The 11,771-nt window shown below is 48.2% G+C and overlaps 1 long non-coding RNA gene across 1 annotated transcript; it reads right to left on the bottom strand.

The window, feature by feature from the left end:
• Positions 1 to 2,848: 2,848 nt before the first annotated feature.
• LOC115507034 lies at positions 2,849 to 9,718 on the bottom strand. Its single transcript, XR_004343251.1, has 2 exons — positions 6,753 to 9,718; positions 2,849 to 3,666 (listed from the first exon to the last, which is right to left on the bottom strand). It is a non-coding gene; the product is annotated as an uncharacterized LOC115507034 (long non-coding RNA).
• Between the last annotated feature and the right edge of the window lie 2,053 nt (positions 9,719 to 11,771).

Raw genomic sequence — 11,771 nt, 5'->3', positions numbered from 1 at the left:
ATTCTTGATTTCCGCTCATATCATCATCTCGCAGTTTGTGAGTTCGAGTCCCGAGTCAGGCTCCATGCTGCCAGTGTGGAGCCTGCTTGGGATTCTCTCTCTCCCCCCCTCTCTCTGCCCCTCCCTCGCTCATGTGTGCGCACGCTCTCTCTGGCTCAAAATCAACAAACTTAAAAAAAAAAGCCATACCCTGAGGATCAGGATGAGACTTGTGCTCTCAGTCCAGTGCACACAGCCTTGGGTGCTTACTCAGGACCTCAGCGGGGAAGGGGCTGCTGGAGAGGAGCTAGAAGATGCAAGAGAGAGGGGAGATGGCTGCAGAGGGGGAGGGCTGGTGTCTAGAGCACAAGGGAGAGAGACTAGTTTCAGATCAGATCAGAGGCCCTTGGCTAGGACACAAGAGAGAAGAAAGCAAGCTTGTATGTCAGGGGGCTGGTGGGCAGGAAGTAGACTCCATTTTATCAGAAATGGGCTAGAAGTGGCAAGAAGGCTTTTGGATCTGAATGTTCCCAAACCCAACTAATAGTGACTTAAATCTTTTTTTTTTTTTTTTTTAAATAGTGTCTTAAATCTTAAGGACCTTTACTGCTTAGCTAGTAAGAAGTTTGGAGGTAGGCAGCCCAGGGTTTGTGCACAGTTCATCGATTGCATGGAAAACCCAGTTCTGTCAGCCACTCTGCCCTGCCATCCTTGGCTCTTGGCCTTTTCTGCTCATTCTGGCCACCTCATGGTGTCAAGATGGCTGCTGTGGCTCCAGCCATCAAGTGCCTGTTTTAGGAGAGCAAGTCATGGGTAGTCAGACCATGAGAAAAGCCGCCCACTCTCTCCTCAGGAAGAAAAATTCTCTTCAGAAACTTCCCAGGAGACTCCTTTATTAGCCAGGACTGGGTCACAAACCCATCGTAGAACATATTACCTAAAATGAAGAGAGATTTACCTAATACCCAAAGAAAAATTGGGTTCTGCTAGCAGAAAAGAGGTGAGGGGATGCCTTGAGTGGGCAGCCTGAGGATCTGCCACAACAAGGTTGAGAGCTTGAGTAGTGGAAAGAAGTTTTCGAACAGCTATGAAAGGGAAAGGAGAGACAGAGCAGTGTCCAACAGCAGTAGGGGTTCAGCTGCTGCCTGAGGCCCAGGGTAAGGGGCCTGGGTGAAAGGGGAACAGGTGGGAATAATGGCCCCGCTTACTCAGAAGCCCCGCCCCTCACAGCCCTGGAAAAACATTGAAGATCCTGGCCTCTATCAGCTGCCATCAAAACCTCAAAAGATGGAATCATCAAATTCTAAAGCATCTGCTGGCCTGACCGCCACGTCCGACTAACACTCAGGGTTTAGTTGCAGGAGAAGGAAATCACTGCAGCTATTTAAAGCGGAAAGGAATTCGATTCAGGTTATCCAAGGTCAGGAATGACTCTCAGGATGACACCACAGAATGACTGGTCGGCCAGTTACCTCTACTTTAACCAGGAAGGTGGCGCATTAGAAAGCTCTATGGGGGGGCGCCTGGGTGGCTCAGTCGGTTAAGCGTCCGACTTCGGCTCAGGTCATGATCTTGCGGTCCGTGAGTTCGAGCCCCACATCGGGCTCTGTGCTGACCGCTCGGAGCCTGGAGCCTGTTTCGGATTCTGTGCCTCCCTCTCTCTCTGCCCCTCCCCCATTCATGCTCTGTCTCTCTCTGTCCCAAAAATAAATAAACGTTGAAAAAAAAAATGGAAAGAAAGCTCTATGGGGACGGCCCGCTTTGAGAACGTGCTGCTTTAGCTGCGGTCCAGGGATCAGGAATGCTCTTCTGCTGTTGCCTCTATTGCCAATGGACACTCTCACAGACAGTGTTGGACACTGGGAGACTGTTCCAGAAACTCACCAGCCCTACCCGCAACCACACATGTCAGTGGAACATGGCGTCAGCCTCACTCCCGCCCTCTGAATCTTTCACAGGAGCTGCTAATGGGTGGAATGCAATCCGCTCTCAGAACCCTCGTTTTCCAGGCTTTGCCGTACAGACGCTGGGCGGGCGCAGGATGGATGTCAAGACGACAAATCCTCCACATCCCTGGCACTATTCTAGGAGCTTCCCCCTCATCCCAAGGCTGCTCTGAAGAGCTCTTTTGTACTTCACAAAAAGCTTTCCTGAGTGACTCTTTTTTTTGTCTCTTTTAATTTATTTTTAACGGTGGTTTTAAAAAAAAGCCACACAACCTAAAGTTTATTATCTTAACTATTTTTAAGTATACAGTTAAGTAGTGTTAAGTGTATTCACACTGTCATGCAAACCAACCTCCAGAACTTTTTCATCTTGCAAAACTGAAACTCCAGCCCTATTGAACAATTTCCCTCCCCCTCCTCCCAGCCCCTGGCAATCACTGTTCCATTTTTTGCTTCCGTGAATTTCACTACTCGAGATACTTCCAATAAGTGTAATCCTACAGTATTTGTCTTTTTGCGACTGGTTTATTCCTGGCGAATGATTCTTTGAAGAAATTACAAATCTTTGGGGCGCCTGGGTGGCTCGGTTGGTTGAGCGTCCCACTCTTGATCTTGACTCCGGTCATGATCTCACAATTCATGAGACAGCCCTGCATCGGGCTCTGTGCTGAGCGTGGAGCCTGCTTAAGATATTTTCTCTCTCTCTCTCTCTCTCTCTCTCTCTCTCTCTCTCTCTCCCCCCCTCCTGCTCGTGAATACTTTCTCTCTCAAAATAAGTAAATAAACATTTTTTAAAAACTTCTAAATCTTTGTTGTAATGAGCTGAAGCAGACACATTATACAATTTCAACAGCATAGCTGTAATGTGTCAGCTCAAAGGCATCCCTTTAAGCCAATTTTATAATGATAGGTCTGGTTTTTCTTTTTTTTTTTAAATATAATCTGGGATGGGCATGGAACTCTCAAAATGAGTTGTCAAGGAAGCCTTCCCTACAGCAGGGAAAGTGCTATTCCAGCACACTTCCTGTGGTTGGCAGAATTCTGAGATGGCCCCCACGGGTCCAGGGTCTATAGAATTCCCTCCCCTTGAGTGTGGGAAGGAATTATGAATATGATGGCATACCATTCCTGTGGTTAGATTATGCTGTATTACAGTCAACTTTAAGAAAGGGAGATTATCCTGGGCGGGTCTGACCTAATCAGGTGAGCCTAAAAGAGACCAGGCTTCTCTGAAATGAGAAGGATCCAATATCTGGTGTCAGGGAGGTTCTCCATTCCTGGCTTTGAAGGTGTTGGGGGCACGTTAGCAAGGACCCAAAAGTGGTCTCTAGAAGCTCAAAGTGAGCCCAGGCCAACAGTCATCAAGAACATGGGAACCTTAAATCCTACAACCGCAAGGAACGGAATCCTGCAAACAACCTGAATGAACACAAAAGGGAACCCTAAGCTCCAGGCAAGATCACAGGCCTGGCTGACCTTTCATTGTAGCGTGGTGACAACCTGAGCTGAGAATCCAGCCATGCCGGGCCCCAACTTCTGACCCACAGAACTGTGAGCTAATAAATGGCTGTTGTTTTGAGCTGCTAAATGTGTAGCGATCTGTCATACAGCCAGAGAACACGAGTATACCTCGGTTCTAACATTGGTCCTGCCTCCAGTTTACTGTGTGACCAAGGACATGCCACTCACCTTCTCTGAGCCTCAGCTTCTCAGTTAATGAAAACAATGACTCATTTCATGCCTGCGGGACCGATGGGAGAATCAAATTAGTGAATGTACATAAAAACTCTTGGAGGGTTAAAAAGTGGCTTACAGGGGCGCCTGGGTGGCGCAGTCGGTTAAGCGTCCGACTTCAGCCAGGTCACGATCTCGCGGTCCGTGAGTTCGAGCCCCGCGTCGGGCTCTGGGCTGATGGCTCAGAGCCTGGAGCCTGTTTCTGATTCTGTGTCTCCCTCTCTCTCTGCCCCTCGCCCGTTCATGCTCTGTCTCTCTCTGTCCCAAAAATAAATAAACGTTGAAAAAAAAAAAAGTGGCTTACAAACGGGAGGTTGATTATTGTCCTACTAAAAATAAGTCTCCAACTTTGACCACAGGAAATGATTTAGAATCAACCAACACAGGGCTGATGAGCCCCCATTTTGTTACAGGCCCTCAGCAATAATTGTCAGCCGGATGCGAGCGTGTTCAGCAGTGGGTCTGGCAAGCCTGGGGAATGGATGACGTTGGACGCACTCCTGAACATGGCCACCTGCACGCCATTTTGTCTGTGCAACGGAAGTGGCACAGGCAGATACCTTCACATTTGTTTACTATTTTGTTTTTTACCTCCCCAAAGTAAAATATAAAGAAATTTTATTTTTTACTTGCTAGAAGTTTCTGTACCTTTTAGAACCTTGCAGCTGTCCCTCTGACAGGGAAATGTTGTCCTGCCCAGATGATTCTGAGCTTCCCCTGAAATCCCATGATTGCTGTGCTCTTAAAATATTATTATCATTATATCTTTTTTTTTTTACAAGTTAAAATCTTTAATGGACTAAAAATATCTTTCACTTATGATGATCAAATTAGGCATAATAATCTATTTTTTTTAGTTTATTTATTTATTTAGAGAGAGAGGGAAAGAGAGCAAGCAGGAGAGGGGCAGAGAGAGAGGGAGAGACAAAGAATCGGAAACAGGCTCTGCATCATTAGTGCAGAGCCTGACGTGGGGCTGGAACCCATGAAGCATGAGGTCATGACCTGAGCTGAAATCAACAGTCAGATGCTTAACCTACTGAGCCACCCAGGTGCCTCGTTCTTCTTTTCTTTTTTATTAAAAAATTTTTTTTAACGTTTTATTTATTTTTAAGACAGAGAGAGACAGAGCATGAGTGGGGATGGGGCAGAGAGAGAGGGAGACACAGAATCTGAAGCAGCCTCCAGGCTCCCAGCTGTCAGCACAGAGCCTGACGCGGGGCTCGAACCCACAAACCGCGAGATCATGACCTGAGCCGAAGTCAGACGCTTAACCAACTGAGCCACCCAGGAGCCTTTTCTTTAAAAGTAACCCTACACCCAATGTGAGGCTCAAACTCATGACCCCGAGATCAAGAGTTGCATGCTCTAGGGACTAGGCCAGCCAGGTGCCCCCATTAATCCATTCTTGAAAAAATGTTTTTTTTCATTTCTCCTCCTGCCCTTTTCACACACATGTGCCCTTCCCTCCCTGTGCTCCCAATATAGTTATATTGTACTTTTGATTGGGTCGCTAGTTACTGTTTATCTTTTTTTTTAAGATAAAACTTAAAAGATAAAAACGTAGAAGCTTATTATTGTATTTTTGAGACAGAGAGAGTGAGAGAGAGCGAGCATGCATGCAGAAGCGGGGGAGGGGTAGAAAGAGAGAGAGAGAGAGACAGAATCTGAAGTGGGCTCTGTGATGACAACAAAAAGCCTGACACGGGGCTCGAACCCCTGAACCGTGCGATCACGACCCGAGCCAAAGTCGGACGCTTAACTGACTGAGGGCCACCCAGGTGCCCCTAGTCAATGTTTGTCTTATTAAATGTTTAAATGTTTTATAAATATTTTATTCAACTGATCCATGTAGTGAATTATGTTGTTGTTGTTGTTGTTTTTTTCGTCTTGCACAATTCTCCCCTGGAGTTAATAGTTATTTAACTTTTGGTTTTCTTCGTTTTCTACATACTTATAAGTAACACGACTGTAAACTTTGCCAGATATTTCAATCTCTGAAGACATTCAGACACGTCAAGTATTCAGTCTATTTCATCTTGTGGGAAGTCTCTCTCCCGGAGCCTCCTGATCTGTCCCCATCTGAACTGGCCACACTCCGGGCCTGGTACACCCATGGCTTTCAGTATATCGAGTACTTTAATCTGTGCCAGGCACTAGGATATTTGAGAATCATAACAACCTTACGAGACACAGATTTCTATTCCCAGGACACTAAGTCTTCAAGAGATTAAATAACCCGATTAAAAGATGGCTAATAAGTGGCAGAACCAGGATTTTAACCCATGATTGTTTAACTCCAAAGCCCTGGGTTGGTTGATTCTAAATCATTTCCTGTGGTCAAAGTTGGAGGCTTGTTTTTAATAGGACAATAATCAACCTCCCATTTATAAGCCGCTTTCTAGCTCTCCAAGAGTTTTTACACACATTCACTAATGTGATTTTCACATTGGTTCCGCAGGCTGCGTGTTCTCTGGCTGTATAACAGATCACTACACATTTAGCAGCTCAAAACAACAGCCATTTATTAGCTCACAGTTCTGTGGGTCAGAAGTAGGGGTTCCACCCCCCCCATATGATCCTATGTATAATTTACATGCCGTAAAGAGCACAGATCTTAAGTGGACAACTCGATTACTTTTTATATGCATATATACCTGTACCCAGTCAAATGTGTGTACGACCGGCACTCAGCACAAGATATGGAACATTTCTATCACCCCCCAGAGAGTTCTCTTGGGTCCCTCTGCAGTCAATACCACCCCCTCTTTGCCTCCCAGAGGTAACTGTGGTTATGACTTTTAGTACCATACGTTAAGTCTTGCTTGTTTTTAAGCTTCGTATAAATGGAAGTGTGTACTATTCCCTCTTAATATGTCTGGCTTCTTTCATTCAGCAGAGTGTCTGGGTGATTCGTCCATGTGGTGGTGTATATCTGTGCTTTGTTCTTTTATACCCCATTGTATAAATAAATACCTATTCCACTGCGGATGGACATTCGGGTTGTTTGAAGCCTGTGCTCTTAACCGCTAAAGCTTGGTCTAAGATAAATATCAACCTCCTGATGATTGGCTTTGTTTGGATTTTGCTTACCAAGACCGGCAGGGTTGCTGGAGCAGATTCGGCGTCAGGGACCAGGCAAGAACCTCGGAGCTTCTCAGGGAGCGGGGCCCCGGACCATGCCGGCGCGGGCGTGAGGCGAAACACCTTTGCTTCCCAGAGACGGGACAGCCCAGCTGCGTCCGAACGCTGGCTCACCCTTCAAGGGCAGCAACAGCTTTTCCCTTGAGGTGAATTGTTTTGAAATCTCCATGGAGACCTGAGAGCCCCCCACAGTTCGCCGGGAAGTCCCGGGGCTTCCAGTCATCAAGTAGTCAGGGTTAGGAGGGGTTGTCTGGCCTCAAAAGCCATTTGTAAAGCTAACAAACAAATCACAAGGCAAATTGAGTCCAGTCTGTTTCTGGGTGAACCCAGAAACCGTTTCATTGTGGGCTTAAGGGTGGGATTGCTAAGGCGCAGGCCTGTGGGGTCACCCGCACAAAGCCCGTGGAAGTTTTATGGGCCCTTGGCGGACTTGCATGCCTGCTACAATGAACATACCCAACAAAGGGGCCCTTTAAAGAAGAGAAGTTTTATGGCCTTCAACAGCAAGCTGGGGCTTGTTCTCTGGCTTTGGGGAGGAGGCCAGGGGGAGAGTGATTTACAGCGGCTGGGGCGCCTCCCCTCCTGTGAAATTCTCTGGGTTAAGACATGCATCTGGTGGTCTCCAGAAGCCTGCAGGCTGGTCTATGGTGAGCAGCTGGGGGTGACAGCTTACAGCCGCAAAGATGATTAAAAGCCTGGAAAACGGGACCGATGGGCACTCATTTAAAGAACCTGGATTCTTCAGCCTGGGGAAGGAAAGATTAATACCCACGCTCCAGCATATAAGGGGCTCTTACACCGAAGTTGGTGGTCGGCTGTTCTCTATCGCTCAGAAAAAAAGGAAAAAAAAAATCATAAGATGATGAAGTGGTTTGAAATTCCAGCAGGAGGGATTGAGGGTTGAGAATAAAAAGCAAAGGTCTGGCAGCGAGAATTAAATGTTGGACGGGGTTACCACGGAGGCTGATGGGACCTTTCCTGCACCGCTGTGCACATAAACCGGAAGTGCCTCAACGTCACGAAGAGACACTATGGCTTCTCCGGTCACTTCTTTCTGCATTGATACCTTAGTGTGGTTTCCCCAAGAAGTGCACTCTGAGACCAGGATGTAGGTGCAAGTAGTTCACTTGGGAAGAGGTCCCAAGGAGGACAGTGATGGACTGGGGAAGTGAGACCGTGCAGGGAGGAAGGCTGATCAAGGCTGAGCGAAACAGCAGGTGACCTCTGTGGGCAACTGGGGCACAATTGCTCTGGGGAACCCCGGGGGACAGTGTGAAGCACAATTGTTCTCCCAGATGAGCAAGGAAGCTGGGGTACTGACTCATCAACTCCCACTGCTAGTTGGTTGAGGCTCATTCCCTTTGCAGAGAGTCCTATGGCCATTTGCTTGGGTAACAGAGCTGTAAAAAGAGAGAGAGAGAGACTATGCAGACTTTTCAAGGATTGTTGGTACAAACGTTGACACCAGGGACACAAAACTCCACTCTGGGCCCTTCATCAGGATAATAAATGGAATCTGGGCCCAGGTCTGACTAGTGGTGGTTCCATTGGGTCCATGAACCTACCCAGCGGTCATTTCTCTGCTCCCTGGATGTCTAATTGGAATGCACTTATTTAGGGGGGGCGGTTAGCAGAACCCCCATTCATCCTGGAGTTTTTGGCCTACGGAGTAAGGGCCACCATAGTGAAGGAGATGAGGTAGAAGCTTCTGAAATGCCCCCCTCAGCCACCAAGCCAAGAGAGTGAATCCTAAGCGGTATCACATCCTGGGGGGATGGCAGAGATTAGGGTCACCCTCAACGATGTAAAGAATGCAGAGTTGGTAGTTCCCAACGTATCCCCATTTAATTCCCAAGTCTGGCCCCTGAACGATCTGGATGGATCGTGGCGAATGAGGGTGGGTCACTTGATCGAGCGGTTCCAACTACAGGTGCTTTACCCAACATGGTATCTTTGCTGCCAGCACACCGTGCGTGTATGGCCGTGGATCTGCCTAATACCTTATTTTCTATCTCTAATGACTTGTATTTTTGTGGGGTGGACAACAGCAGACACGGATGGTCTTGCTCCAGGGCCATGTTAACTTCCCGCCTCTCTCTCATAATCTGGAGGGCTCTGGGCCATCTGGACATCTGCACATCACGTGGATGCGCCACGTTGATGGTGTCTTGTTAATCGGAACAGTTGAGCGACAAGTGGTAAGTATGTTGGAGGTCTTGATAAGACACATGAACTCCCACGAGTGGGAGATAAACCCTGTGACAGTTAGTGCCCTATCACATCAGTGGAAGTTTGAGGGACCCGGTGGGCTGGGGCATGCTGGGACATCCTCGACCAAGCAGAAGGCAACTTATTGCATTTTGTCTCACCACTCGGAGAGGAGCGCCGTGTTTGGTACGCCTCCTCAGGATCTTGGGGTAGCATGTTCTGCGCGTGGGGATACCCATTAACTGGACAATACAGAAGGCTGCCAACTTTGAGTGGGGCCCAGAGCAGGAAAGAACTCTGCCGCAAGTCCAGGCTGCGTTGCAAACAGCCCTGGGGCTTGGGTCATGTGACCTTATAGTAGAGATAAGGGTAATGGGATTAGACGCTGGATGGAGTTTATGGCAAGCCCCAACAGAAGAATCACAAGGTAAGTGCCTAGTTCTAGCTTCTGGAGCAAGGCCACGCCATGCCGTTCAGAAAGCAGCTCCCTGCATGCTACTGAGCCCCGATAGGGACAGAGCACCCAAATATGGGACATCGCGTGATCATGTGATCAGAACTGCCCGTCATGAGTTGGGACTGTAAGACCTACCAAATCATAAGTTTGGGCAGGCCCAGGAGCAATCCACTGTGTGATAAGAATGATATTCGTGGGGGCGCTTGGGTGGCTCAGTCGGTGAAGTGTCGACTTCAGCTCAGGTCACGATCTCACGGTTTGTGGGTTCGAGCCCCGCAGCAGGCTCTCTGCTGCCAGTGCAGAGCCGACTTCAGATCCTCTGTTCCCTTTTCTCTCCGCTCCTCCCCCTTTACCTCCCTCCAAAAATAAAAATAAACATTACAAAAAAGGAAACAAGAATGGTATTCTTGGATTGGGTACAAGCAGGACCAGCGAGCACGTGCAAGCTGCACAAACAGGTGGCCTAGATGCTCATGTCATCCACCACTGTCACACCAGCATCTTTCCCTCGGCTCACCTCAGATGACCGCATTTTGGGGTCCTTTATGACCAGCTGATGGATAAGGGAAAAGGCTGAGGTTGAGTCACAGATCGGTCAAGCTGAAAACGAAATGCTGCCACAGGTCAGCCCCCCTCGGGGATGACCCTGAAAGACAGAAATGAGGAGAAATCCTCTCAATGGTCACAGATGTAGATGGCGCACTTGATAATTTGCCTTGTTCAGAACAAGTGGCCCGAAGTGAGAAAATACAGACCCACAGGCAGTGGCAAATGGCCAGGCTGGTTGGTCAGGGTCCAGGAAGGAGAATGTTTAGAAGATGAGGGACAAACAGGTCTGGGGAAGAGGCATGTGGAGGGATGTAGGGGGGTTTGCACAAAGTATGAAGGTCTTTCTATCACACACAAATAACCACCAGAGAGCGTCTACCACAGAAGAGGCACTAAACAACCAAGCAGACAAAAAGTTCTGTCAGTTGACGTCAGCCATGCTCCGTCACTGGCCACCCCAATGCTGGCACAATGGCATAAGAGGTGCATGAATGAAATCATCATGATGGCAGCGATAGAGGTTATTCATGGGCCCCACAACATGGGCTCCTTCTCACTAAGGCTGATCTGGCTATTGGCACTGTTACAGGTCCCACCTGTCATTAACAGAGACCAACGCTAGACTTCCAACATGGCCCCATTCCTCAAGGAGACCAGTTGTCCACTTGGTAGCCGGTTCACTTCCACCCTGGAAAGGGCAATGATTCATCTTGACTGGGATCACCATGCAATATGGGTTTACCTTTCCTGTCCCCAGGGCCTCAGCTAGTATCACTACCTGAGGGCTTACAAGAGCATTTGATTCACTAATGTGGATTCTTACAGAACATCACCTCAGACGGAGGGTCCCTCTTTGTAGCAAAGGAGGCATGACAGTGGGCACGTGACCGCAGGATGCTCTGGTTCTACCACACACTGCACCGCCCGGGAGCTGTTGGCATGATAGAGCAGAGAGCCGGCCTGTGAATGGTGCTGCCGACGCACCAGCTTGGAAAATATATTCTGTAAGGATGGGAGGCCATCCTCCAGGACATTGTACATACTCAAAATCAACGATGACTACACAGCGCGGTAGCCTCAAGAGTAGGATATGTGGATCCAGGAACCAAGAGGTAGATATAGGAGGCGCCCAAATTCATATCAATCATGTTGGATCCACTCGGGGAATTCATGCTTCTGGTCCCTGTAATGTGGATCTACAGGTCTTGGTTCTCAAAAAAGGAACGCATGCGCTAGGGGATACAGTAAGTCTTTTGTTAAACTTCAAGATTCAGTGGCCTCCCAGTCTCTTGACCTCCCGCCAAGTGACCGGCAGGCAGAGAAAGGAGTCACCATCCTGGCAGGGGTAGTGGAGCCCTGATCATTAGGAGGAGATAGAGCGGCTGCTACATAACTGGAACAGTGAGGAGTCTGGCTCCCAAATGACCCAATGAAGAATCTCTTGGTGCTCTTATGCCCAATATTCATGGTAAATGGACAAGTATGTCGGTCACAGCCTAAGAGGGCCATGGTGACCCAGGGTTCAGACCTTTCAAGCATAAGGGTCTTTATCACCTCACCAGAAAAGGCAACTAAATAAAAGTGGTGCCAGTAGAGGGGAATCTATAAAATATGGAGAAGGAGGAGGAGGAGGAGGAGCAGGACCACTTATTATGGCTTCCAAATCAACTGCAGCAGGCAGAGACTATAGTTCTCCCACTAACCTTTCTCTTAATTTTCCCAGAAAACAAGACTCTAGAACCCTGGACAAGCAC

Source organism: Lynx canadensis, chromosome X (genome assembly GCF_007474595.2).
Source record: "Lynx canadensis isolate LIC74 chromosome X, mLynCan4.pri.v2, whole genome shotgun sequence".
Lineage (NCBI taxonomy): Eukaryota > Metazoa > Chordata > Mammalia > Carnivora > Felidae > Lynx > Lynx canadensis.
The sequence above is the reverse complement of the archived record's forward strand: the minus strand, read 5'-3'. Positions and strand labels throughout refer to the sequence as shown.